Below are 27,921 nucleotides of genomic sequence, written 5' to 3' on the forward strand. Positions count from 1 at the left end.
TGATATAGATGATGGGATTGAGTGCACCCTCAGTTAGTTTGCTGATGATACAAGCTGAGCAGTGTGGTTGAAGGAAGGGATGCCATCCGGTGGGACCTTGATAAGCTTGAAAGGTGGTCCCTTGTGAACCTAATGAGGTTCAATAAAACAGAGTGCAAGGTTTTGTGCTTGGGTCAAGGTAATCCCAGATATGTATACAAACTGAGAAAAGAACTCCTTGAGAATAGCCCTGCTGAGAAGGATTAGGGGTTCTTGTTGATGAAAAACAGAACGTGAACCAGCAGTGTTTGCTTGCAGCCTGGAAGGTCAGTGGTATCCTAAGTTCTGTTCCACACAGAAAAGATGTGGAGCTGTTGGAGATGGTCCAGAGGAGGGCCACGAAGATGATCAGAGGGTTGGAGCACCTCTCCTATGAAGACAGGCTGTAGGAACTGGGCTCATTCAGCCTGGAAAAGAGAAGGCTGTGGCAGACCTCATTGTGACCTTCCAGTATTTAAAGGGAGATTATAAACATGAGGGAAATAAACTTTTTACACAGTCGGATAATGATAGGACAAGAAGGAATGTTTTTAAACTGGAGGAAGGGAGATTTAGATTAGGTGTCCGGGGGAAGTTTCTTACCGAGAGTGGTGAGGTGCTGGAACAGGATGTCTAGAGAGGTTGAGGATGCCCTGTCCCTGAAGGTGTTTGAGGCCAGGTTGGATGGGGCTCTAGGTAACCTGATTTAGTACTTGATGTAGCTGGCAACTTTGCCTGTGGCAGGGGTGTTGGAACTTGACAGTCCTTGAGGTTCCTTCCCCCCCCAAGCCATTCTATGATTCTGTGATAAACATACTTTGAGTAATTCTCTTTCCCATATTTGAAAGCCTCCTAAACATGTTGTCACAAACCATCTATGTGCTGAAGATGTGCAACTTGATAAGGTATGATAGATTGTGTTATAAGTGTGACAATAAGGGCATGTCTAAACACACAGCAAATATTTTCCTTCTCCTGTGGAAAATGTTTACACATGAAAGTAGAGTTTAGGTTTTGTCAGCCGAAGGAGGAGATGATGACACCAAAAGCAGATGCCTCTAGTAAATTTGATATTTGATAAGTGGATGAATCTATGCAAACCTTTAGATCAGTAAGCCCATTTCTATCTTTACAATAGCATGTAATCTGCCAGTACAAGAAGGTGAGTGACTTTTCAAAGTGCCAGGCACTGAGAAAGGAGGTCATATAGAAAGCAATTAATAGTTAATTCTCAATCTGAGGACATCCTTTTTCTACTTTCTGTTTGGGATCAGCCAGTGTTTCTCTGTGGAGTGGGGAAACCTAAGTACCCACAGTGTTATTCCCACCACAGAAAGGGAAAAGATGGGGATGGCAGGCTGGGGAAGAGCTCTGGAGAGCTGAAATGGCTGTTCCCACTGGGTGCACAGGGCAGCGTATGCAACTTGCTGAGAAAACCAAGCTCGACCTCTGCAGAAACTGTTGCCCCACTCTCTGGGTCTTTTCTGGGCTGCCAGTTGCAAATTGTGCCTGGGGCATTCTCCAGCACAGATGTGAGGGCAGGCTGTGGCTGGGATTTGGCCAGAAAACACTGTGTTAGGACAAAACATTCTCTTTCCTTATGCCTGTGCTGTGAAACAACTTGTGAAAGCATTCAGGGCTGCTCTCAGCTGTAGTGCAGGTGAGAGAATGTAAGAAGCATAAAGCTGGCTTACAGCCACTGGTATTCTTGTCATTCTTCCTCCTTATATTTTCTTTCTCCACCTTGAAGCATGGGAATGTAGTAATTGAATTTTAACACAGTTTCCAAATTCACTGTAGCATAGCCACTGGAAAAAAAAAAGTCTTAAGAATGAAAAACAGCCGCTAGCTAGTACAAGTGGGGCAAGAATGTCAGAACGCTGCTGGAAGTATGCGCTATCAGGCTTGTAAAACAACTGTTATCCTGCACATTTTTATGGAAAAAAAAAAAGTATTTGCATTTACATTTTTTGATATTTGATCTGTGATACACAAACTTTGTAAGACTGAGTTCAGGTTGTCTTCCGATGAAGTTCTCTAAGCATAGATGCTTGTTTAAAGTGCCTGGATTTTCAAAACTTGGCTGGAGATTTCGTGGCAGCCTTTCTTGTGGTTATTTCTGGCACCTCTGGCTGCCAGTTGGAACATGGGTTTCTAGATATGTGTGGAAGTGGAAAGGCATGGGTGTGAGCACTTGTGTGGAGTAGGAGCCTTTTAATAGAAGCAGGCTTGATTTAGGATGAGTATCTTTAAATAAGCACAGGTTTGGGGAGCAGATGTAAGTATGAAATCCAAACCAATTTCCTCATTCCAGCTATTAATACAAGAGAGGGGAAAAAAAAAAAAAGAGGTCCTTTGAAGTGATTTCAAACAACAATTAATATCCCTTGGAATCTCCCCATCAGCTCTGTAAGTCTTGATAGGAGGAAGTCAGACCTTAACCTCACGAAGGGAGATAGGCAGGGAAGCAGAAAAAAAAAGTCAGAAGACATTGTTCTGAGTGCTGGGAATATCATTTTCCCTAACTTTTGCTGCAGCACTATCTTGCTGCCTCTGATGCTGTCCTGGATCAGCAGTCTGCCTTGGCCTGACCCAAGTGACAATGCCTTTTCTTTTCGGGTAGAGATTTGCACAGTACTCAGTGAGGGACAACATGAGGCAGCTGTGCACTGATAGGAGAGGTTAACCATAAATTTCCTTGTAATGTTTCTCTGGAAACCCCTTTGTGCAAGCTATGATCCCTTGCATTCCTTGTTGAACGCAGTGGCATGCTCTCAACCTCACGTTGTTTTGGCTCCCACTTCTGTGTTTTACCCTGAGTTTGGTTGGGCCACCTGTAAGCTGCTGGGGTGGCCTGTCTTGTCCATTTTTTCCCACCGAAACCAAGACTGAAAATGAAGGAAAAAATCATGCCCTGGCAGGCAACTCGTTGTTCCACTGCAGTAGTCGTGAGCTCTGTAAGAAAATGGTCTAGTCTCAGAGAAATAAGGAGGAGCTTTGAGAATGCCCTCTCCCCTTGTGGGAAGGAGCTGAGATGGGACCAATATGGTGCAAGGAAGCACAGGCAAAAAGTTCAAGGCTCTGAGAGATGGAGATAATCGTCGTCTGTTTATATTAATAAAATGATGTGTGAAATTCTCCAAAGGAAATATTTTATTCTGGTGTTTTGTACGCATAAAATGAAAGCTTGCCCTTTGACAGCACTACTATTTTCTTAAAATGCTCCACCAGAACATATTGTCCCTTCATATCTGTCAATCCAGTGTCATGCCCTGAGAACAGAATGTTGTCACAAGACAGTCATCTCCTGTTGCTCCATAAATGTTGAGGTGAAGCCTAAGTTTATTAGTTTTTAAGGCAGAAGATATTGTTTCTGCACATTTTTACTGGATACAGTACCTTAATTTCTGTTAGTCTTAGTCCAAAATGCCTTGAATTTATTTTACTTACTGGAAGACAGTAGATGCTGAAGCCAATTGCACACTTCATCTCTAATTTGTATGTGTCAGCCTGGCCACATAAGCGGTTCTTGCAGATGAATGGCTTCTGAGGTGCTTTTCAGCAATGCACCACTGCCAGCCCTTACTGTTGCATGCAGAGCACCACACAGTCCTTGCCCTTGACTTCCACCAAACAAATTGCCTCCTTCCCCTGCAGAGCAGATAGGTTTTGCTCTCATGTGGGTTGCTCACTGCGGCTTTCTCTGGGGACTGTTGCTGGAGGTACAACAGGAGGTATTTAAACTGCTGTGTTCAGCAGTGGGGCTTGTGGGTAGATTTCTCCCCAATACAGTGCTTCTTTACTCTCACCTAATTTGCTTTCCTTAAAGCACAGAGCTCTGCTATTGCTCCTCTCAGGCCTCAACTTGGGAACATCAGTCAAAATACATGGCAAGTTTAGGCACAGGAGTTTTCTATATCCAAAGGTCTCTAATTCTGTGACTCTGGTCTTTGGATGGGCAGCATTGCCTCTGGGGGATCTGAGCTCAGGTTGCTTCTTTGTGATGAGTGTCTATGGTTTGGGACTATGCACTTCCAAGCCTCCTCTCTCTTTCTATCTGCAAGAACTCAGTGCATAGCTTTTGAGCTGTCATCCTGCGGGCAGCATTTTTTTCTGCATCTCCCTTTCCTTATCCTTGCACTTTGTAGTCCATTCTGATATGAGAAGGATTCCAACAGCAACGCTGTTGGAATGAGAGGGGGACAATGAGAGGGGGACAGCTGTTGGTAGTGCTTTTGCTGGGATCCTTCCATTGCAAAGATGGTTGCTTAGCACCTGAAACTTGTACAAATGCTGTCTGCATGAAATTAGTAGCAAAGATGTCTCTGTGGCTGCTGGGGTGCTGCATTTGCTTACCAGAGAGGGAGAGAGCAAACTCTTCGTTGATAAAACTTAGAATTGCTTCTGTTGTGATTGCACATAATCCCTGAGAGGAGAAAACTCTTTAAGGCTGGGTTTGATTTTTGCCTTGCTTTTACTTGAACAACGCAGGTGTCTATAGTGGCACTTCTGCTTTGCATTTTTTTTTTTCCTAGGACATTTTGCTCTTCAGGTTCTCCTGAAGTGGCAAAGACCTTTGGGAGTTGCACAGACTGCTGAGAAATCATTGTCTGCTTTAAAATATTCTGTTTCTATTGGAATCACCAAACAAAACAGTAAAAAATTATGTCCTTAAAGCTTTATTTATACAACATATGTTTCTGGCTAAGTTTGACCAGGAAATGTTTGCTTTAAGTGTTTTATTTAGGATATGTTTAGATAAGAGAGTAAAGAAAGAGCAAGAGATGTGAAAATCCAAAATAGCAAATGTTAATGCTGTTATTTAATTCTTTCAAAAGCAAAGTGAACTTTTCTGATGACCCAGATTAGACTATGGTATAATGCATTAAGTCCTTCCCAAAGGAAAAACAAACAAACAAAACGATTACCACCTTTGGTATGTAGCACTATAAGTTGGTTGGCATAAAAAATAGCTGGGAGTTCAGAAATGAAATGGCAGAAGGGAAAATATGATCAAGTTACTTTGAATATGGACTTTACTGTACCAGTTGCTCCTGTGTAGCCTTTTTCTCAGTATCAAAATAGCGAACCCAAGGGGAAGATAGGAAAAACTTTAATAGCTAATCAATGGAATCACTGTTGTTCTCTGGGAATAAAGAGCGTTATTAAAGTAGGGAAAATGCTCAAGACAAAGAACTGAATGGAGAAGATGATGAGGAAAAATTTGGATGAAAACTCGTGTTTAAATCAGCTGAGTGAGGAGAAAACAATGTTTGAAGAACGCTATCCCATCCCAGTTCTGGAAATTGATTAATAATAATAGTCTGGAGCTAAGTATTACAGATCTTCATGGACTATAGTCACGTAACTTCCTGTTGTGATAGTTTCATAGCCTTTTTTGCAAATGTCTATCACAGTGTTGTCTGAAAAGTGAACCGGTCACCTCGTGTGGTAATAGCAATAAGTCAATTCTTGCACGCTCGGGAGAGACATTACTTATTTATTTCAGGACTGTGCAAGCCTGGATGCTAAATGGTTTCTCACATATCAAGCACACGCCCAAAACTATCTGCACAACATTTAAACACAAAAGTTACTAAGTTAGTAATTTTCCAGGCCATTCTCCTCTTCATGATTGGTTAGTAATTTTCATACAATTATAAGGATTCATGAACCTTGGCTTCTCTTGTTAAGTTGGCAATGTTCCCTAACTATCCTGATTAATTTTCCTTTCAAGGCCTACTCGCTCTGGGAAGTCCCTGGTTAAGGATACAAAGTATTTGTTCTTCTGATACCTAATGCAATGGTAGCTCAGTCTACTGGCTCTGGGATGGATAAGGTTTCTCAGGTGTATACATGGCTCTATTATGTGGAGAATCTTATAAATTATCAATACAGTGCCTGTGTTGGTGATGCTGCCATTAGAAAAAGAGGGAGCTATCTGCATCCTGACTTCGTTGTTGCGGAGATGCCAAGCATGTCTATTGCAAGCATTTCCTATAAGTATTCACTTTGTGGCTTCTTCAGTTAAAAAAAAAAAAAAAAAGTTTCATCTCTTAGTTCTGATGACATAGCCTGATGAAGAGCGAGCCCTCCCCAGAAGGTAGGATTTCACAAGGAAGTTGCTTTTACTGTGGCATGCTGCATTTCTGATTTCCTGCCACTGCCATTCGGTATCTCCAAAACTCTGGGTGGGATTGCAGTGCCTGCAAAGTATTTCATCCTGTTTGAGACTCAGATGTAGGACACCTTTTGAGGAAGCCTTCAGTATATGATATCGGATGTTACCAGCTGGAGAACTGCTAGATGTGCATCCCTTAGGTAAACATAGAGCTACCTTGCATGTATCTTGTCAACAACTGCATTAGCAGGAAAGCTCTCAGTTTGAGTCATCTTACATGTTCCACCATTCAGGGCTTGCAACTGTTATGTATCCAGCTGGGATCCTTCTTTTTCCTACCAGGAATTAGGAGGCTAATAATTAGCTGCCATTCCAGTTACTCTTTCCTACAGGATATTTAGTGCTCAAGACCAGGTACTCTCAGAGCAGGAGAGGCAAGGATTCCATTTTAGTGCAGCAAGCAGAGTTTGTTTCACTGATACACACAATTCATTGGCACTGCCTGTCCACATGTGCTTGTTGGAAGGTATTTTAGCCAGGGTACAAGAAGGCCGGTAGAGGAGGGCCCTGATTTCTGACAGGATTTGCAAACTGTGCTAGTCAGCATGGGCCTGGCCTTGCACTGAGAGGTGGTGAGCTTTCCCTGTGATTTTTTTCCAGTCAGTGATAAAACCCGAGAAGCTTTCCTAAGCTGGTGCTCAGTGAGAGGGGTTTTAATGAAGATGACGGTCGCTGCTTTGTAAGGAGTTGGTGCTCAGGAGTCAGCCAGGAGCAGGGTAAGGTGCAGGTCCTGCACAGAGGGACCGGGGCATGCTGCAGAGCTCCTGTGCTTTTGGTCTAGGATGGCAGCAGCTGAGGAATGAGGAAGAAAAAGAAAGTTACCTAAGTGACGGCTGGGGACAGCCTGGGAGGAAACCTCCTGACATAAATACTGTCCTCTCAGTCAGCAACCCGCTCGTTTCTCTCATACAGCCCAGCAGAAATGCTTCTAGTTCTGCTCCCTAATTCCATCCCAGTGTAATTAGCCTCAGGCTTAAGGGGAGTGACTTTACCTCAGGATTTCTCTCTCTTCCTGAGATGGGCGAAAAAAACCTTGTCACTTTCTGCCTTGAGGCAATACGCTCACTGCTCTGACTCAATTTATGTATTCTGGAGGGGGAAGAATATTTGTTGTTTCAATATCCCAGCAGTTGTAGGTGGCGGAAGTGTGTATGCTTCACCATCCCATGCTCGGGTGGTTTCTGTGGGTGTATGAACAAACACGCTTTCTTTATTTTAACAAAGCCCCCTGTCTTCGGCTCGGTTTGGCTCGGCGCCCTCCAGCCCTGAGCAGGATGAAGCTTGGAGCCTATGAGAGCAGCTGGCTTCGCGACGCGAGCCGCTTGTACGAGCCCTCGGAGTAAGGGCAGAGCAGACCGGGCCCTGGGCCTGCCTTCGGCGCGCTCCCCACGGCAGCCCGTTGGGCCCGGGGAGGGGCGGCTGCCGGCAGAGGGCCTCAGCGCCCCGCCGGCGGGACCCGACCGCGGCTTCGGGGCTGCCCCGAGCTCGGCTGAGGAAGGACGAGGCAGGTCTATGCCAGGGTGAGGGGCCTGCAAGCACTGGCTGGTAGGAGTGCCGGATCTTGCACGTGGGTCTGTGCAGAGTGATGCTCCCCAGTCGAGAACACCTCAGTGCTTGCTTTCATGTGTTCTAGTCTCCAACTATTAAGCACTGCAAGTTTAACTAGGGATCTATTGAGGGATGGGTGGTATGCTACAAAGAGTTAGCAAGAGGTTAGGAAGGCACCAAAAGCAGTTGAGCCAGACAATGAAACCCCCATAGCATTTTTCTCTTTTTGACATAAATGGAGAGGCTGTTGTGGCACATAAGGCTACCAAAGCAATAGGACTGGTGGACAATAGGATGGCTGTGAGCCAGCAGTGTGTCCTCATGGCCAAGAAGGCAGATGGGCTCCAGGGGTGCCTTAAAAAGAGCATGGCCAGGAGGCTGAGGGAGGTGACCTCTACTCTGACCTGGTGAGGCCACATCTGGGGTATTGTGTCCAATTCTTGCCTCTCCAGTTCAAAAAAAGACAGGGAACTTCTAGAGAGAGGCCAGTGGAGGGCTGCAAAGATTATGAAGGACCTGGAGTATCTGCCTTATGAGGAAAGACTGGGAGACCTGGGATTGTTCAGTCTAGAGAAGACAAAGCTGAGAGGGGATCTTGTGTTTAAAATTGTGTGAAATGTGGGAGTTAAGTCAATGGGGACAGGCTCCTTTTGGCAATGAGCAGCAATAGAACAAGGGGCAACAGGCAGAAACTGGAACACAGGAAGTTCCATGCTAACACAAGGAAGGTCTTTACTGTGAGAGTGACGGAGCACTGGAACGGGCTGCCCAGAGAGGTTGTGGAGTCTCCTTCTCTGGAGATGGTCAAGACCGTCTGGACATCTTCCTGTGTGACCTGCTGTAGGGAGCTTCTTTAGCAGGGAGGTTGGACTTGATGATATCTGCAGGTCCCTTCCAACCCATACGACTCTGTGACTGCTTAATTCTCTCAAGCAGACGTGATGTGTAATTCTTTATAAACATCAGGTACCCATAACAAAAAAACTTAAGCCTCCTGCATTCACTTCTGTTTTTCCTTATTTGAATGTTTTCCATTTCCTCCTGTTTCCACCTCCTTTGAAAGATGGAAGCGTGACTCTGCGAAGTGGAAATCAGCAGGAACTGGGCTATTTACTGTTTTGGCCCTGCCTGTAGTTGCCTTGGAAGTGGGCAGAAGCTCAGTCAGGATGCTGAATTAGGATTCTTATGGAGACTGAAAAATCAGCTACCCACTGAATGTTGTTTTCACAGCTAACTGAGGCGGGACTATCAGAAAATGCAGAACTTGCTAATCAAGTTTCAAAAGCGAATAGGCTTATTTGCATTATTCCTTTAATAACCAGATATGAAGTAATGCGTGCTGAGATGATGTGATCTTTCTCGATTTCCTGTGAAGTAGTTTGCTGACTTGAACACGAGCAGGGAATACAAATGGAGGAGCTAGAGATGTTTTCCATGGTTGACGTTAGAAATTAGTGCTGTTAGACTAATTCATCTCAAATATTCAACTCATTGTGTAATGGAAGAATTAATTCCTTGAGTTCAAGAGCTAGAGTGAGCTGCGTACCTGCATCTTAAACAAACAACAACAACAAAAACACACACATAAAAATAAAAAAAACCAAAACCTCAGCATCCTTAAGAATAGTCATGATCAAAGATTGAGTCATGAAAACATGCATGACTGATACTGCTGATGTAAAGAGGATTGCTTGTAAGCACAAGTGTTTTCAGGGTTGAGTCTGCTTTTGCAAATGATGACTTGGCACTGATCATTTGTCAACAAATTGAGAAAATATACAGAAAGTATCTTAGGCAAGTATGACTATGGGGTCTCTGCGCCTAGTTGTTTCTATTGAAATGGTTTTACCTTCTGTAACTCCTTGATGTGCACTGAATTACTCCTGACTTAATCCAATGCAAATATTTTATCACATGGTAGTCTCCACAAAACCCTGGAAATACAAGAGCTGCCAGTTTCCATCTAGTTCAGCATTGTCTCTGACAGTGCTGTGCTCAGCGTGAATGGCTTCTGAGGAATCTACTAGAAATTCTGCAAGATATGTTTGGAATAAACACAGGGAAAGTTTTGCTCTCTCGGTTCTACTAAGCTTGTGCATTTATGCATTGTAGCTTCGGATGTTCTTTTTATAAATACAAATGTCAAACACTGTCATTTACAAAGATGTTGGACTTCTTGGAAAAATTGAATACTGGACAAGAAGACGGAATAATAATTTTTGCATATCAATTGGCCTTTAGTTGAATGTGGCAACCTGTTCTGTGCAATTGTTTGCAAAGCAGGCTGTACCTTCTTTGTGGTGAGCAGGAGCTTTGCTTTATTGATAGCCTGGTTCAAGGAAGGCCACTGTGCAACTTTTCTTCTCCATGGCTTTGTGTGTAGGGCTGAAGCCAGTGGACTAAAAAGGCAGGTTTAATTGGACAGCCAAAGCTGTTACAAGTTACTGCTTCTGTAGCATCTACTCTGTGAATGGGAAATTAGAAGGCTGTAGTCCTGAGTGGTGATCTTATCTACAAGTTTATTAAATCAAACAATTTAAATTGTAATTACTGGTAATTTTAAAATAAGGAATACACGGTATAAAGTGTGCAAGTCATGTCAAAATGTACTTACACAGTTTGTACAAGTTGGGTTCAGCTGCTGGCTTTGGATTTTGTCAGTCACAATGACAGAGGGGATAACTGGGTCACTTCACTTGGGTGTTCTTGTATGTAAAGTGCACTGATTTTCAAACTTGGCTGAGATAACTGCCTCGGCTCTTGATTTAAGGAGACTGGAGATGTTTTTGGTGGGGTTTTAGATCATAGTACGTAGTGATGTTATACTTAAAGACTGACAGTTGTGCATCATAATGCCAAAACTTTTTTTTTTTAATCTGGCAAACAAAATGCACAGGTTTAAGATGCCAGTATTTTAAGGTATAACAAGTTGTGAGGAAGTAAGATTGCTGTGAGAGTTATTTAGTGAGCTAAGAACCACCTGCTGAGGATGGCCCCAGAGGTGCCTTCAGTTTTTGATACTTCTTCACATTTTGAGACACTTGGTATGAAAGAATGAGTTGTCTAGCAGCAAGAACCAACAGTGATCTTCTGCAGTAGCTAATATCATTTTGGGGAGGGGGGAGAGGGACCTTCTTAGTTCATTTGTAAATAGAAGCAAAGTGGATGGTGTGCAAATTAAGGATGAAATTAGAAAGCTGAACCATGGATAGAGTAGTCCTTGATTGTGAGCTGTTGTGTATGCCTTTGGAAGAGGGGAAGATGTATAGTTACTTGGTTTAGAACCGGACTATGTGAAGCTTCTAAGCAGAGGTAGTGCTTTTCTTTTGTTAACACGGGTCTGCTGTTACTTCAAATGAAACGGTTCACAAATACTTTCACGGCCAGGCAGAAGGCTTCCCTATGCTGCCAGTGAATCAGTTGCTTAAAAGCAGGAAATCTGGAAACATGATTTATTGAAAGGAGCAGAAGGAGGCCAAGTGCTGATGAATTCACGTGCAGAGCTGAGGTGGCAGATCTTTCAGAGGACGTTAAAGGGGGTGAAGGGACGGGACGGTGCAGACAGCTGCCTGTTCTCAGAGGCTGAGGAAAGCGCAGCTCTGACAGTAGCACAGAGCAGAAATTCTGCCGTGTTCTCATTCCCGTTTGCAAACCAGAAACTGCAGTTTCTATCACCACTACTTTTTTTTTTTTTTTTTTGCCTGTACAATGGATTATGTCTTATTCCCTAATACGGGCTTTGGACAGGTTGCAGAAGTAGGGGTTGGTGGCTCAGGAGGAGCTGAAGAAGCAGTTGCTGTGTGGTAACCCTAAACCTTGCTCGAGAAGTGGGCTTTTTTCCCTACAGAGCTACAATAGTCCCCTTTGTTCCCCCGAGTGTCCCTGTCCTTTCTGCTGGCGGACTGCTGCTCTGCTCTGCCGCGTCACTTGCGCTGTTCGCAGAGCTCCGTTCTTTCAGAATACCTCACGGATCTCGTCACTGGGGCCTGGACGGCGGGGCTGAGCCCAGGAGCGGCAGCCTGTTGCCCGAAAGCGGGGGCACGGCGATTAGCGTCGGCTTCGGTCCCCGTTCCGGGAAGGGCTTTCGGAAGGCAGTTCTTGGAAGCGGAGAAGCGGTGGCTCGAAGCGTCCAGCTCCGGCGTCCGGGGCGCCGAGCACCTGCGGGGCCCGGGGCGCGGCGTTCAGCCCGTCCCGGCGTGTAGGCAGCGGGCGCGCGGCGGGGCGGGCAGGGCGAGCCGGCGGCCTCGCAGACTCCTCCTCCGGCCTCCCCGCCCCGGGGCCCCGTGACGCCGAGCGGCCGCCGAGCGCCCGGGGAGGGAGCGGGGGCTGGGATGGGACGGGATGGGAGCGGGCGAGGGGACGGCTGAGCCCGCGGGCGCCTTTAAATTCGGGCCGGGCCGGCCGCCGCCAGCACAGCCGCTTCGCCTCGCCCCGTCCCTGCCTTCGGCCCGGCCCGCAGCCGCCAAGCGGTAGCGAAGCGGGCGGCCGTGCGCGACTCCAGCCACGCGTGGGCCAACGGAGCGGCCATGCCCCGCAGCGCCCGCTGAAGCCGCACCGCTCCGCCGCCGCCCGCCCGCCCGCTGCCCCGCAGCCCCCGCCCGCCGCCAAGCTGGAGGAGCGCCGCAAGCCCGAGCCCCGCAGGTGAGCGCGGCCGCGGGGAGCGGGAGGCGTGGGAGCACCTGCACGGCACGGCTGCCGCTGCTCGGTGCTTCTGAGCGGCGCGGGGCCGCCGCCGGGCTGCGCTCAACCGGTGCTCGGTACCCGGGCTAACTTTAAGAGCACGCTTTTCTCGTGTTTCGGCTGATCTTCGCGCCCGTGCGTTGTCAGCAGCACCCGTTTGAAGGAAATCCCATTTCCTCTCAATTTTTTCACGCTCCATCTGGTGTTCAGACGCACGCGGCTATTTCCCTTCCTCAGACCGGCGGAGGGAAGCTTCTTGCTCCTCGTCCTACCCTTTGTGAGCTTCCTGCTGCGAGCTGCAGGCGAAGGGTGCCGTTCTCCGGAGCAAAAGCGGCACCGAGAGCTCAGCCGTCCTTTTGTTCACGCCCCTAGGTTGCTTTTTTTACGCCAGCGTTAATTACTGGTGGCTTTCCCCTTGGGTAGGAGCGCATCCTCAGCGCCCGTCCCGGCTCCGGAGCCGTGCGGTGCGGCCGTTCGGGAGGGGGCCGGCGGTGCCTCCAGCGCCCGCTGCAGCCCGCGGTGCCGCGCCGCCCTGAGCGCCCGAGCGGAGCGGCCCCGGGAGCCCCCCGAGAACTGCCCGGGGAGGACAGCCGTGCGGAGGTGGAGCAGAAGCAGAGACACGGCAGCTGCTCCGTAGGGGAGCTGCGCCGCGCGGCATAGATACTCGCTGTGTTGTTTCAGCGAAACGCAGTTTACTTTGACAGAATGCGAGGAATTGCATGTCGTGTGGGGGAATAGAATTTGCTCCACGTGCATTGCTGGTGTGACAGTCTGCAGAAATAGAAGAATTTTTAGTTGCTATTCAAAAGGAAACTACTTACGCATTAAGAGTGAGGTACAGTTACCTCCCCGCCTCCAACAACAGCAAAAAGCCCCCTGAGGCTCCCAACTGAGTTTGGTTGTAATAATTTCCAGTCATATGCAGGATGTTTAAATGAGATTGTTTGCATCTGTGCGCTTGTTGGCGTGCTTGCTTGCGTGAACTAACCCATGTGTCTCTGTCTTCACTTCTCCTACCTGGAAATCAGTGCTGAAGCAAGTGTTGAAAGAGCTTTTGTAGTGACTTCTCTCGTGCCAGAAGCTTGTAGAGCCCGGTTTTGCAAGACTTTGTTTCAGGCGGTGGCTTCGGCTCACAGTAAACTAAACAGGATGTCACTTCACCTGTCTGTGAATGTCGGTGTCCTCTGACTGGTAGATGTTAGCGTGGTCTGCAGTGATGCTTATGTGTCCCCCCCCATTCAGATACAAAGAATTAAAATTACATTTACCTTCCCTAGGAAATATTAAAGGAGAGGTTGGCCTGTTCCTTTTCCTTCCCTCCTGCAGAATGTGAGTTTCATGTGTGTCAGAACAGTGGACTTGGGGAGAACTCTAAGCTGCGTTTCCAGGGCTGTGGGGGGCTGACAGCTGCTGGGGAGTTAGCGATTGTCTGTTAGGAACTGCTGGCTTGGTGTGTTGCTGCTGTCCAGAGTTGAAGGTGGGGTGAGAAGGAAATGCAGGGGTTTTTTTTTTGTTTGTTTCTTTGTTTTTTTTTTGTCAGTTAGAGGGGAAGAAGCACGAACTTTTTATTTGTGTGCACAGGGCATTCCTAGCGAGTTAACACCTTGTATGCGTTCCCATTCAGCACTTTGCAAGGTCCAGCGGCGTTTTCTGCAGCTGATAACTGGAGATTTTTCCTTCAGACTTCTGTGTTTTAAATCCTGAAACTGCTGTGCAGTCAGAAAAAACCCACCCGTGTATACAAAGTGTTGCACTGCGATATTGTTCATAGTGGGGCTTTAGAAAGAATTCTGTAGGGGATCTTTTAAAATGTGCGTTTTGCAATCCTACTGTCTGTGTAGGGCAAACGCTTCAGTTACTGATGCCCGATGTTGATAAGGTTGTGTGCAGAGTGCAGTTCAAAGGAAAACATCCCCGCGAGAAGGGAAAATCTGTAGCTCCTGTTTTCTGCTCTACCGCTTATCGGAGAGGGCGCCTCGCTCACGTACAGACGTGTTCTTTCAGCAGTGGTGGAGAAGCAGCTTGTGTTTCTGTCCGAAGGATTTTTAGCTATACTGCCACCTTGAAGACCTGCGATAAATAACAAGCTGGAAGGTGCTCTGGGCAAGGCTGTGAATGAAAAGTACTGTGTATACGCATAAAGAGAAGTTCCCTATTTATTTTTCTGCCGACAAAGCCTGCAAGCCTCTGGTTTCAGGTAGCACTTCTTAGAGTTGGGGAGTTTGTCCTGCAAGAGAGAGGCAACAGTAGAGGCAAGATTGATCAAGGGTGTCCTGGATGAAGGGAAGGTGGATTGTGAAAGTGCTTATTCCTGTGGGTACAGAAAGGGACGATCCCGTGTGTCAGTGTGCCAGTCTGTTAGTGGATTTGCTAGTCTTTTGACTCTTATGCTGGTACATTGAGAAGCATGCATCCCTGTCTACAAAACAGTGAAAGCCTGGGTTCCTTGCAGGTTGTGAGTACCAGCAGACTTCAGACCATGTTTGCAGCCTTCTGGCACCAGTGCTGTGACATCAGGCAAGCAACCTTGTCATTCTTAGCAACCTACTTTTCACATGTTTTTTTTTTTGTGCGTTAGGTTTAGAATTTGGACCTCCTGCTTTGAGGAAACTAAAAACTTTCTGATAACCACTATCAGGTTTTCTTGTTCCAAGTCAATTAGCCGCTTCTGGCTTCAGGTCCATTTAGAAGGCTGAAAAGCAGTGCTCTTTGAAAACCCCGTAATAGCAGTTGAGTTAATATTGGTAAAGGAGTGCATCTCTGTGGGTAGCCTGATGTCACTGTGCTGCGTCTGGGGGAAGCAAAGCTGCTCTTGGTGAGCTAAGTGAGATGGGAGGTGGAAGTATTTCTCTTACATACTTTTAACTGTATGGCTTGAAATGAAAATAGAGAATAATATAGTTATTAGGGTTGTGGCGAAAGCCTATTTGAATGCAAGCTGTCCACTGTGTCAGGCTGCTCTTCAGTGACCTCTGAGTCAAGAAGACACGTGGTACTATCTGTCCTATTATTTTTTAATTGCATGATTACATTAAGAGAGAAGGAAAGAGTACTGTGTACAGTTTTGGGCCCCTCGCTGTAAGAAAGACATCGAGGCCCTGCAGCGTGTCCAGAGGAGGGCAACAAAGCTGGTGAGAGGTCTGGAGCACAGGCCTTATGAAGAGCGGCTGAAGGAGCTGGGATTGTTCAGTCTGGAGAAGGGGAGGCTCAGGGGAGACCTCATTGCTCTCTATAACTACCTGAAGGGAGGTTGTAGTGAGCTGGGGCTTGGCCTCTTCTCTCGTGTGACTAGTGATAGGACGAGAGGGAATGGCTTCAAGCTGCGCCAGGGAAGGTTCAGGCTGGACATTAGGAAATACTACTTCTCTGAAAGGGTGGTCAGGCACTGGAATGGGCTGCCCAGAGAGGTGGTGGAGTCACCGAGCCTGGTGGTGTTCAAGGAATGTTTGGACGTTGTGTTGAGAGACATGGTTTAGTGAGAACCGTTGGTGATGGGTGGATGGTTGGACTGGGTGATCCTGTGGGTCTTTTCCAACCTTGGTGATTCTATGATTCTTGTAATTATTAGTTTTTCACGTAGGTAACTTTTAAAGTTGCAAACATAGGAGTGAGTGGCCATTTACCCAAGTTTTATGGGACTAATAGAAACATAAGAAATACAGATCTCTGTTTTGGCTTTCAGTTGTGTCTAGTTTGGAGTTCAGATTTCTGCCCAAATTACAGCCATGTAAACGGAGAGCAGGACTTACGGTATATATAGTCCATTGTAAACCGTACCATTTGAGATCAGCTGATCTTTGTGGGGACATCAGAGGAAAACACAGCCTTATGTTCAACAGCTTTTCTCACCAGAAAAATTAGAATGGTCAATTTGAAGTTGCCAAAATTGGAATCCTTTTGATTTCATCTCAAATGAACTTTCAACATCTGAATTCCAGAAGTGTAAGCTGTTAGTAGAGCTAATGCTTCTTGAGAGGTAAGAGGAAGAGTAAAGGGGGGAAATATTTATATCTAATGCATATAAAATGTACGAGGGGGAGAATCAGTTAAGGTGAGGAGGAAGAGTCTTTCAAGCCACAGCATTTCAAATCTGAACTGAATTCTACAACTACGCTCTTAGGGAGCCAGGTTCATACTTCTATTTTGCAATATATGCTTGCTAAATGCTACTTATTCAACCTGATTTGAAGCAAATCTTAATTTTCTTTAAATAAGCACTCATTCATTTTTCTCATACCTTGAAGTGAGTCTTGAAAATTTGAACTTGACAGGAGCTGTTCAGATTGCTTCTTTCAAGACTGAAGATTACTGAAAGAACTTTTATTCCCCTCTTAGTTGTGGGGTATCTTTCTTAGTGGTGTGTGCAACTTCAAGGTTAGAATATTTCCACCCTCAGCTTTTTAATGCTTTTGCTTTATTTTAATCAACTCTGTCTCCAATTTCACCTCTTAACCTTGAACAAAAGGTTGCACTTAACTGCTTTTATTGTACCTGTGGCTGTATAACACTTCAGATGCATCGTCAACCCTTATACGTAAGCGTAAAGATTTCTTTTATCTGGGCTGCTAAATATAATAAGACTTTGTTTAGAATTGAGGTTGGGAAATAGTTGCTCAATAGCTCAAGGAAAAGTAGTGTTTGAACGTATTAAACCTGCTTCACTGCATCAGAATTGAATGACAGTGTATTTGTCATGCATGGAGGTTGTGTGTGGAAATTTCTCTTAGGTCTCATAGTTGGCAAATTTTGTGCTAATGAGGTGAATTTTAAGCAAATTGTTAAACTTGAATATTCTGATATCATTTCCATGTCTGACAGTTCCTGCTTTCAACAGAGAAACTGAACAACTAAAGAACAGTAGCTCTGTTAGGTAGCCCAGGCTTTGTGTCTTTCAGGGCAGAAACAATAATAGCAATGAAGAAATAGATGGGTCCTTTGTTCTCCTCTGTCCCCAATGAAGCTTCGTTCCAAAGCCTTAATGGCACAACAATACAGTGCGCAGTGCTCTAAATTGTTCAACATCTCATGATCTATTAGGCCAGACTTTTGAATAACAGTTGAGCTGGAGTAGTGTCCTGGGTGCAGGGTCAGCATGATGGTCTGCAGCAGCAGATGCCTTTGCAATGCTGCTGCTATGATGCCTTGGAATCAATACAGCCCCAGTACAGTGGTGCTTGTTTTTGTACCCTTCTTACCTTTTGTGGAATGCTGAGTTCGTTGGGCTGTTCCCTTAGTTCCACAAAGCACTTCAACACCGGTGACTTCTACCCTTGGAGCAGCTGGGCTCATGAAACTTGAAGACCATACTGAGCTGGGGTGGAAGATGCCTGCTAACATCACCTTTATTCAGTACACGGACAAAATGCAGCCATCAGTTGCTTGTGGAATGAGGTTGGAAATGGGTTGACGATCAGCACGAAGTATTCAGTGCTGTGGACTGGGACTTTAAGGGTGGTGCTCAAGTTTGTGTTTCAAGTTACAGAGTTCACCTGTAGGACTGTCAGATAGCATCACTGATTTTGCTGAGAAAACACACTGACTAAACAGATGGTGTTAGCAGAGTATAAAGTTTAAATGCTTTCTATTGCAGTGTGAGTTTGTCTCCAGTATGTTACTGACACATACATCACCAAAATGTGCTTGGAAAGAAAAGTCTTTTCTTGTTTAAGATCCAGTACATCTTCTCAAGGAATGTGAGAGGTGTGAAGATTTTCCCATTACTGCATAAATGCTTCTTATTCAGGCTAAAGTAGTGTTTGGCTCTTTATGTACAGTATATAGTAGTCTGTATATTGGGTGGCTACAGCTGGGGCTTTAGGAGAGGCAGTGTAGCTCCCACAGCTTCTGCCTTTCCTGGCATAAAGGCTTGGAGGATGCTTTCTGTGGCCTTCTTGGATAGTATCTTTTATACTTAACTGTACCTAGAGAAATTGATTTTGACATCTGAGTGGGATGAATCCAAGTCCTGAGTATGCTCTCTTGTCAGACAAAGGAAGAATTCTGGTTAAGATACTTGTGGCTTCGCTGGCGACCGGTGAAAAGGGAAGAGTCAGGTCTGCTGGTCTTTGTGCTACACCTTGAGTTTTCCTTCAGAGAAATGCTTGGAAGTGAATGAAGTCTGAGAGCCTCTGTGCATGGAAAGAATGCAAGCGAGTCTGGGCTTGAGTGCTGGCTCAGGCCTGTACTTTGCTAAAGATGTAGGCGAGCCCAGGCACCCTTCCTTCACCTCTGTGGGCACTGAGCTGCAGCCGTGATGCTCCCTTCCCTGTGCCGTTCCTGTTGGCAGTACAGGTTAAAGGCAGGTAACCATTCAGCGTAATACTTGACTAGTCCTCTTACTCGGTACCCATGGACAAAATAGTGGAACAGCAGGAATTGCTGCAAGAGAAGCCTCCATATTTATTTATTTATTTATTAAGTTTTATTTGGATCATCCACCTCTTTGCCAAAAATTCAAAGTATAATTTTTGTTGAAAGGGAATATGCTACAAAGCAGTTCTGTGGAAATCCCAGCTATGTCTTAATGTCCAAATCTTCTCCAGATGCCAAAACTGTCTCCAGCTTTTAAAATAATTACATAAAGATCAAACCAGAGGAGCTCAGAGACAGTGCAGTTCATCGAAGATTAGGTACACAATGTATATATTTATATAAGAAAAAGCCAACATTACAGAACCATCTTATGTTCATCATGCTCAAAATATACCTCCTAGTGAGTAACCTAAATTGTCTTCTGAGCCTGTAGTGCAGAGAGTGCATAGAGGCTTCTCTGAACTCCGTAAGCTCGTGTGATTACTTTTCAACAAATGAAGCTGTCTTTCTTAAATGTATTTCTGTCTCTCTAATCCTAAATTCTGAACAAGACATCTTTGTGGTAAGTAGTCCTGGTACGGTGATGCCTTGACTTAAAATAGCTTTGTATTTTCACCTGGTAACTCAGTAAAGGTACCCAGTGGTTTTGAGGAAGAGATGGCTGCTGTTCTGGCTATGACCTGTAGTTTGAAGTTCTCAGAATTGTGCATGAAGTCGTGAACTGTGGTATCAGCCCAACTTCTCTGGCTCTGTTCCCGGACCAGTTGTTTCACTTAAGAGAGCAATAAAAAATGCAAGATAATGGTGCAGATAACTGGGAATTAGTATTATAGTCTATTTCCCTTTTACCTTTAAACAGCCATATCCCAATTAGGTGCTGAGCATAAAGCAGTTCTTTGTTAACAGGTGTCTCCAAGGTATTGGAAGACTAAAAGGCAGCTTTGCATCTGAACTCTGAAAATGAGCTGGAGTTAGGCACAGTTGTACGTTCTTCTGAAATGAAGATTTCTAGCTAAAGATGACCACCAAGGTTTGTAGGCAGGAACTTGTGTAAGTACAGGGACAAACCCATACTGCTCTGGAAAGCTGATTGGGCTGGGCAGCTTGTACTGCATGGCTGCTGACCATGCAAGTGCTTTGTTGCCCTCTCAATCCCTGTCTCTCTTTGTGGCTATACCTGATACTCTGAGCTGCAGTATCAGAGCAGTTTTTTATCTTTTCTTTTTTTCTTTAAGTTGGTGATCAGTAAAATGGCCCTGCCCTCTTAAAGAAAGGGTATGAGAATTGCTGTATCTCACTGTGCCTTTATATAAGTTACCAAAGCAAAATGACCATTTCAGGCCTTTTTTAGAAAGCTTTTTTTTTTTTTAACCCAGAGTTTTTTCACAAAGAATATTTGCCTTTAGTTTTTGTAGGTAGATGCATGTAGAAAGAGGATGAAAGAGGACTGGCTGATCAACGCGAGCACATAAGCCTGGTCCAGTTTGCTCGCAGGTGAAATCTTGCCATGAATTCCTGGCCTGTTACCTTTGTAACTTGAGTCTACCATGAACCACTTGCTAATTCTAATGCTGTATGTAAAATCAACCTGTGTGTTTTGTTGTAGGCTATATATAATGCACAGTGTATTAGCATCAATTGTGGCTCTTTAAGATGCTTTGAGTTTATGAAGTGGAAGTAGGAACTCTTATTTTACGGAGGTTAGGAAGAGGAAAGAGAATAAGGGAGCCATATGATATTTTTTTAAATGGCTTCCTCATGGTAAACTGTCATGGCTTCAGAGCCTTATTGAAAGGACTGAAGTTGCTTGGGAACTGGGGAAATCTTTCCTTTCTGAAGAGGATGTTTTAGGCTTGCCTGGGAAGTTCATGTTATGGACCAGTAGTAACCCTGGAGTCAGAAGGATTTGGCCTCTGATATGTAGTGAGAGGAGCTCATTCCAGTGACAAACCTGCTTGAGTGGCTGTAAAAATGCTACAACAGCCTACATAATGTGAACAGCCTTCCTTTGATAAAGGAACATACAAATGGTCTTAATTTTTTAGGTGCTGTCTTTCCAGGGAAAAAATATTTTTTTCAATGTCCATTTCTAGAGTGGATGAGGATTTTTCAGACCTTGCCTGAAAAAAAATACCTATGCTAGAGTTGCATTTTCTCTTTCTTGCCAGAAATCCTGTTCTGGACAAGCTTGTTGATCACTACTCTGTTTATATGAGAGGATGCAGGACCTTCTGCACCAGTGCTGCTTATCAGCATCTCTGCTTCTAGCAGTCTTTTTCTGCAATTGGCTCTTCTGTGGCAACGTTCACTAGAAAGAAGTTTGTAAGAAGTAGCCACGAACACTTTCTGGCAAGAAGCAACTTTTCTGCTCTGGGTTATTGTTTTAAGCTGACATGAGTAAGTCTATTTTGGGCTGCCCTTAAATGGATGTCATCTAGAGGACAGTCTTGTTAAAACTTGGTTGTTGCCTGCTCAGCAGTTCAGTTATGCTCTCTTGGCTGTGGTTGGAGGATACAGTAAATCCAGCTTTAGGGCACTTAGAACCAAATTAAGAATATTACTCTCCCGTGAAGCAAACTCACATTGCTGGTAAAGTGAGTTTACTGTTTTTAAATGGATTGCCTTTATGCGGGATCGTGTATTGTCTGCTTACACTGCTCTGCTTTTATGCTGCGTCATGTTCCTCCTATCCCAGTGGCAAAAGACCTGTATCGCTTTGCTGACTAACGCAGCAAAAATGCAGTCATGCCCCTGCGTGGTCTGGGGCAAACTCTTGCTGGCTGATTGATAGTCTGCAGGCCTAAGATTAAAGATAGGGCTGGGTATGTTCCTTACTGGTACTACTCTTGGAAGTCAAGGTAGTAGATTGCTACAGCGGGTATCTCTCTTCAGCACTCTATCAACTAAGCATGTAGGAGGACAAGGAGCATTCCTTAACGCCAGTGGCTTGCTCACTCTTGTCCACTGCAGGGATCTTTGAGAAGTGCATGAACTCTTCTTGCTTTCTTTGCAAGAACAGTCAAAGGAGCGAATGTGTGGGTGAGCTCTTGGCAATGAGGTTCCCCTGGACTGTAATCCCTGGTCTGTTGTATCCCAGCATCCCTTGGTGCTCCATGACAGTTATTTTTTCTTGGCATACTGGCAAAATAGTGCATGTACACGTCCCACTCATATAATGACGTGAAATATAGAGTATCCCAAAGATTTTGCTGCGTGTGTAAGACGGGTTAGCCAGAGCCAGGGATCAGATGCGTTTAACTGTGTCTGAGCCTAACTCCTGAAGGCACGGTAGGCTGCTTTTCTTGAACAAGAGTGCACATATGAAGCAGTGATGCAGAGAGGAGCCGTCAGTTGCAGTCCCGTTTCTCTGGGTGATTCCCGTGGGTGTCATTCATCAAGGACCTGCAGCCTTTGGGTCCGGGGGCGTATGCTAGCAAAGTGACTATTTGGTAACTACTTGACACTGTTGAAACACAGAATGGCTCCCTGGGTTCATGATGCTTTGGGCTGTGATTTATTTTTATTTTTTGTCATTCTGGTTGAAGCTTAAATTGGTGGAAGTGAGGAAATTCTTTATTTCAGTTTTTTCTCAAACAGCTATAAAATAACTTGGTTTTGCTTTGCTCTCCTCTTATCTCTAGAAACATTTCTTCAGCAAATTTGTACAGTGTTTTACCTTCAAGTGGTGGAGGAAGATGGAGCATTTAGCTTGAGATTTGGTTGTTTGCATTCCTACCTATCAGATCTGCATCAGTTTTGATGGACTTTTATGAAGTCAGCATCTTACGCATATACTGAGAATGAGGCGAGTGTCGGCTTTTAGGAGAGATTTTCTCATCTTCCCTGGGGAAGAGTCTCTATAAACTCCTCTGGACAGACAGGTGTCACTCAAGTGAAGGTGAGGTTGGCTTGAAGTACTTCGATCACTGAACAGCACCCTATTTTTGTTTGCTTGTGTAATATTTTTGGAGAGTCTTTCTTTCCTCTGTCTGTGTTGTATGTACATTGACATTCAGGTGTGATGACTTTACCTCATCTTAGTTTTATATGTGTGCTGTCACCACACTCTTTTTGACGTGATCTCAAATGTTACCGCATCCTTCACTTTGGAGCAACTGTTGTCTGATTTGTAGAAATCACTTGTTCTTTCAGAGACTTTCATTTGCTAACTGGTTAAAGGTTACATGAGGATGCCAGTCACGAGTGCAGTTCAAGAAGCTCCTGCTGCTGAATGTGGTTCTGTGCTGTTCATTGTGCCACATATGCGTAAGGCTGGCTGTTGGAGGAGGTTGCTGAAATCATCCATGTTCAAAATGGCCTTTATGTTGCTTTATGTTTTTGAGACCAGCATATCATGAAAGCTTTTATCACTTCAGCATGCTGAGTATTGGATGAGAAATGCTGCGCCTGCACTACGTGAAGTGCTGAATTCACATTAACTCTCTTGGCTGCTTCAGATGTGTCCAAAACATTTTATACAGCCAGGCTTTCTGGCTGGTAGGGGCTGCCTCTGCCCGTCAAGCTTTCTGCTGGATCAGATGTTATCCATCCTCCTAGCAGCAGAAAGCTGGTGTGTCTCAAACCTGATGTTAGTGTTGGGACCTAAAGTTTTGTGATGCTTTGAGGGTGACTTAAGCACCTCAGTGGTGCTTGGGGAGGTGATGGGGAAGGAAATATGCAGCTCTAGGAGTTGTGCATTTGAAAATATAAGGCTTGAAAAGCTCTAAACTGTAATTACAGAAGTGAAATTAAGATAGAAGATGGTCTAATGCATTTTGTATTGGTGGTTTTCTTTTTCTTTCTTTTTTTTTTTTTTTTGCTGTGGAGAAGAGGCTTTCCTCCGAAATAGACACATGGGAGGAGACCAGAGCAGTAGCTGCTTGCTGCGAAGCTGCAACTGAAAGCACTTGATTGTTTTCCCTGGAGAAAACCTCATCTGGGTTAATGGTGCCACTTGGTGTGCTGCTCCACCCCACATTGTACACACTGCCTGTTCTTTTGCCGAATGGGAAATGGACATAAACCTAGGAACTCCCATTTCAGATAACAATTTATTTCAGAGGCAGCCTGGCAAGATTGAGAAGCTTGCTTTTAATATCCTTGTCTACAGGTAGAAAACCCTATGTCAGATATGTGCTATCCATATTTTGCTGTATTCAGCAATGCTGGAAAAATTTCCCACAGTTGCCATTTCCTTGTCTAGGTTTATATATCTGTGTCTATTTATATATAGGTGTATACAAATGCTCTGTCTAGTATGTGCTTTTAAAGTCTGCACCCATTTTAGACTTGAGTGCTGAGCTGATGTAAAATACATGCTAATGATGTTGCAGGCAGCTCTTAGTCCATCGTACCTAGTCTTATGTCATGAGTCACTTCTTTCAAGGAGCTCTTATATCAGGCTTGAACAAAGAGCAACTGCTCTATGAAACAGGATTGGTTTTCAATAGACTCTATTTCAGTTGAGGAGTACATGAACATGTTGTCATAAATCAGCCCGCTGTAGCAGTTTTGTCTAAGGTTTACTGAGCCTTAAGTCATGCTCTGAGTTATAAATGTCATGTACATACTGCCTAATTTTCTTGAAGTGTGGCAAAAGTTTGCAGTGTGGCTTGAGGTCATCTTGGCATGTTAGTCTTCTTGCTTAGTCCTTCCTTTAAGGACTCTCCCACTTCTGAACAATTAAGATTTTGAACCCCCCCTTTTTTTTCCAAGCAAATGATATGAAACAGGTGAGGGAGTTAGAAACTTTCACTGGCCAAAGCTGAGCATTCTTCCTTAATATGGGCAACAGACAAGCAAAAATTAGGGTTAACCAATTAGGTAAAACATAGGCAATTGTCTGTAACGAAAAAAAAACTGTAACAGAACTATAGCAAAGCATAACATTATCGTGGTAAAAAAAATAGCAAAAAAACCCAATCAGATCCTGCAGGCTGTCTTGTAGCAGTAAAGCTCCTATGTAAGAGCAATCCTGAATTCCTTTCAGTGGGTGTCATTACCCTTTCCTGGTTCCTACTGCATTAAATGCAGCTAATGTACCTGGAACATCTTCAGAACCAGCACATCAGTTGTCAGAGGTTGACCTGGTCTAGCTGAAGGGAGGGCTGTAGCTGAGGTGCTACCACTGAAAAGACGTGGTGGGATGAAATGAGGACTTCTTGTTGCCTTTATCTCAAATTACCAATCTGTGAGCTTCTTTAAGAAAAGGAAATGAAAACAAACGGGGAGCTGACGTGCTTAGTTTTTAGAGTTGTGTCATTTTATGGTAAGCAATCTAAATATAATGAAACAATGACTTCAGCTGCTACACCTACTTAGAATCTAGTGCCAATTCCACCCCCCAACACTTTGTATTTCCCTGTATTTTGACAATGTTACTTTTTTGTTTGAGCAGAAGAAAGTTCTTTTCACATCGAGGTTATGAGAGAACTGAAAAGATAAAGCTTCCATTTCATATCACTTATCGCATTCTATATCAATCTTGCCAGGCTGTTTTTTGCTATGTCTTCCCAATCAACTGACAAGAATGCAGTGTAAGCTGACAGGGAAAATATTTGAAGCAAACGAATGGGCAGCAGTGTAAAGGCAAATGGTTGGCTGTGCATGCATCACCTGGAACCCTGATGGGGAGGTGATCCCTGAACAGTGAGTTTTTAGAGGGACAAAGAAGCATTAAGGGAAAGTGTCCATTTAAATGACACTTTTAGGAACAGACCAAGTGTAAAAGTGGTTTAAAAAACAGAAGACAAAGTGTGAAATAACAGCATGAAATATGTAAAGTGGTCTTGATGCAAAAGTGTATTAGTATACTGATGGGTGCAGGATGTGTGCTACTGCTGTACAAAGCTACACCAATGACAGCGGAGAAGGTATGCCTGTCTGGCCAGGTTTTTTTTGTGTGCTGTGCAAAATCCTGCTGGCTTGGCCCAGTAGACTATTCCCAGAACACACCATCTAGTCATATACATACATACATGCATTATATATATATATAGTCTGGCCTGGGTGGACTTCCATGAGAGGACCTTGAGTGAAAGGGAGGCAAGGAGCCTAGCTGCAGTGATTTACGTTGGCTGTTGAGGAGCATGCTTACCTTGTACTTTGCTCTTCTTTTTTCCAAAGCCCTTTTAGCAAGTGCTCTTTAATGTCCAGAGATGAGAGGCGTGTGTCACCGTCATGTTGAAGAGCAGCAGCAAAAGTCTGAATTTTCATTCACCCTTTGAAAAGACAAGTAATTCAGATTGTGCATTTGTTTACAAGCTGGTAGTAAGATGATAAACTCACAAAACTTTCTTACCGCGTGATTCCTCCTTATCTTACTACAGCATGCAAAAATAATTGGCAAGCATGTCACATGTGTTGTGGTCCAATGCATGCTGGCGGTTGGTTGGAGTGAGGAAACAGTTCAGTGCTGCAAGCAGGAAAGCACAGATGAAAACAGTCCGTGCCTCTTTGAGGCTGTATGTTCCAGCCTTTTCCTGTGTGTCCTCCATCACTAGGAAAAAATAAAAAAGGATACTTTAGTACTTTGCACGCATTCCTAGTTTTTAGTCTTGCAGATGATGTGTTTTATCTTGTGGTTCTGCACAGGAGGTGGTTGGCACTACCGTGGAGAGAGGAAATGACATTCTCCATTCAGACAAGCCTGCTGGAGAAGGAAGAGGTGAGATGGGTCTTTCTGCATCTGCTGTACCTGCTGGCACTGTGCAAAGCAGTCATCTGGGGCATCAGTTCCATGTTGGCTGTCAAGAGTTATTTTAAAAGAAGCTGGGTTTGGTTTTGGATTTAAAAATACTGTAGCACAAGTTCTTTCTGCAGAAGATGTTGGCTCATGTTGGTTGATGCTCGACTGAACATGAGCCAACAGTGTGCCCAGGTGACCAAGAGGGCAAATGCCACCCTGGCCTGCGTTAGAAATAGTGTGGCCAGCAGGAGCAGGGAGGTAATCATCCCCCTGTACTCAGCACTGATGTGGCTGCACCTCGAGTAATGTGTTCAGTTTTGGGCCCCTCACTACGAGAAAGACATCGAGGCCCTGGAGTGTGTCCAGAGAAGGGCAACGAAACTGGTGAGGGGTCTGGAGCACAGATCTTATGGGGAGCGGCTGAGGGAGCTGGGATTGTTCAGTCTGGAGAAGAGGAGGCTCAGGGGAGACCTCATTGCACTCTACAACTTCCTGAAGGGAGGTTGTGATGAGGGTTTTGGCCTCTTCTCCCAGGCAACAAACAGGACCTGAGGGAATGGCCACAAGTTGTATCAGAGGAGGTTTAGATTAGACATAAGGAAAAGCTTTTTCTCTCTGAGAGTGGTCAGGCGCTGGAATGGCTGCCCAGGGAGGTGGTGGAGTCGCCATCCCTGGCAGTGTTCAAGAGGTGTCTGGATGAGGAGCTACGAGATATGGTTTAGTGGCTTGTGGTAGCAAGGGTAATGGGAGGACGGTTGGACTACATGATCTTGTAGGTCCTTTCCAACCTTGTGATTCTGTGGTTCTAAGAAGGGAGCTTCTATCCTGCTGGTGGGTGCAACCTTTTGCTGAGAGTGCATGGGAAAAAATACTGTTCTAGAACTGACAAAGGGAAATGCATCCAAGGTAAATACAGCAATCTGTTCTCTAAGTGCATCAGCTAGACTGTGCTGAGGACAGCCAGAGGCTCATTTTTCTGAGTGCTAGAGCACATATGCAAGTATTTGAGAAAAACAAAATGCATCTAGCATCTAAAGAGGATTTTCTCAGATGTTTACTCAGCCATTTCCTTATGGACTGTGGGTGAATCACTTGGGACCAAGTGTCCTTCCTGGTTTCCTGTTCTCTTGACCAATCATTGCAGTAGCTGCATGCTTCACAGATTACAGAGAAGGTAAAAATGATATCTCTGTCTCTCCTCAGCCTGCTGATGGAAGAAACCCATTTATCTTATTCTCTCGTGATCTCCAAGATACATGTCTGCATGCTCACTTGGCACCTAACTTCAGTGGCTTGGGAAGGCTCTGCTTGGCACTGAGAGGGAAGCCACAAGGGGCTTTTCTCTCTCCTTAGGTACCTGGAGCCGTTGCTTACAAGCTGCACTGTGTTGCTTTTCAGAGCTCCAGTGGTGATCGCTAGTAGCAAAAAGGCAGCCTATGGGTATGTGCACATGGGTCGCTGTGTTTGCTCCTAGCAACACTGAGGACTTGAGAGG

At 44.9% G+C, this 27,921-nt stretch overlaps 1 protein-coding gene across 6 annotated transcripts in view; it reads left to right on the plus strand.

Annotated features, from left to right (window-relative positions):
* Positions 1 to 27,921, plus strand: part of SLC4A4 (solute carrier family 4 member 4) — a 232,555-nt gene that overhangs the window by 35,527 nt on the left and 169,107 nt on the right. The window contains exon 2 of one of the 6 annotated variants that reach the window (XM_046940814.1): positions 26,333 to 26,405. The exons of 4 other annotated variants lie outside the window; for them this stretch is intronic. The gene's annotated coding sequence lies outside the window, so the exon portion shown is untranslated. Of the gene's footprint in view, positions 1 to 12,156; positions 12,389 to 26,332; positions 26,406 to 27,921 lie in introns of those variants that run through there. One more of the 6 variants, XM_040699729.2, reaches the window with a different exon arrangement.

This window comes from Gallus gallus, chromosome 4 (genome assembly GCF_016699485.2).
Source record: "Gallus gallus isolate bGalGal1 chromosome 4, bGalGal1.mat.broiler.GRCg7b, whole genome shotgun sequence".
Classification (NCBI taxonomy): Eukaryota; Metazoa; Chordata; class Aves; order Galliformes; family Phasianidae; genus Gallus; species Gallus gallus.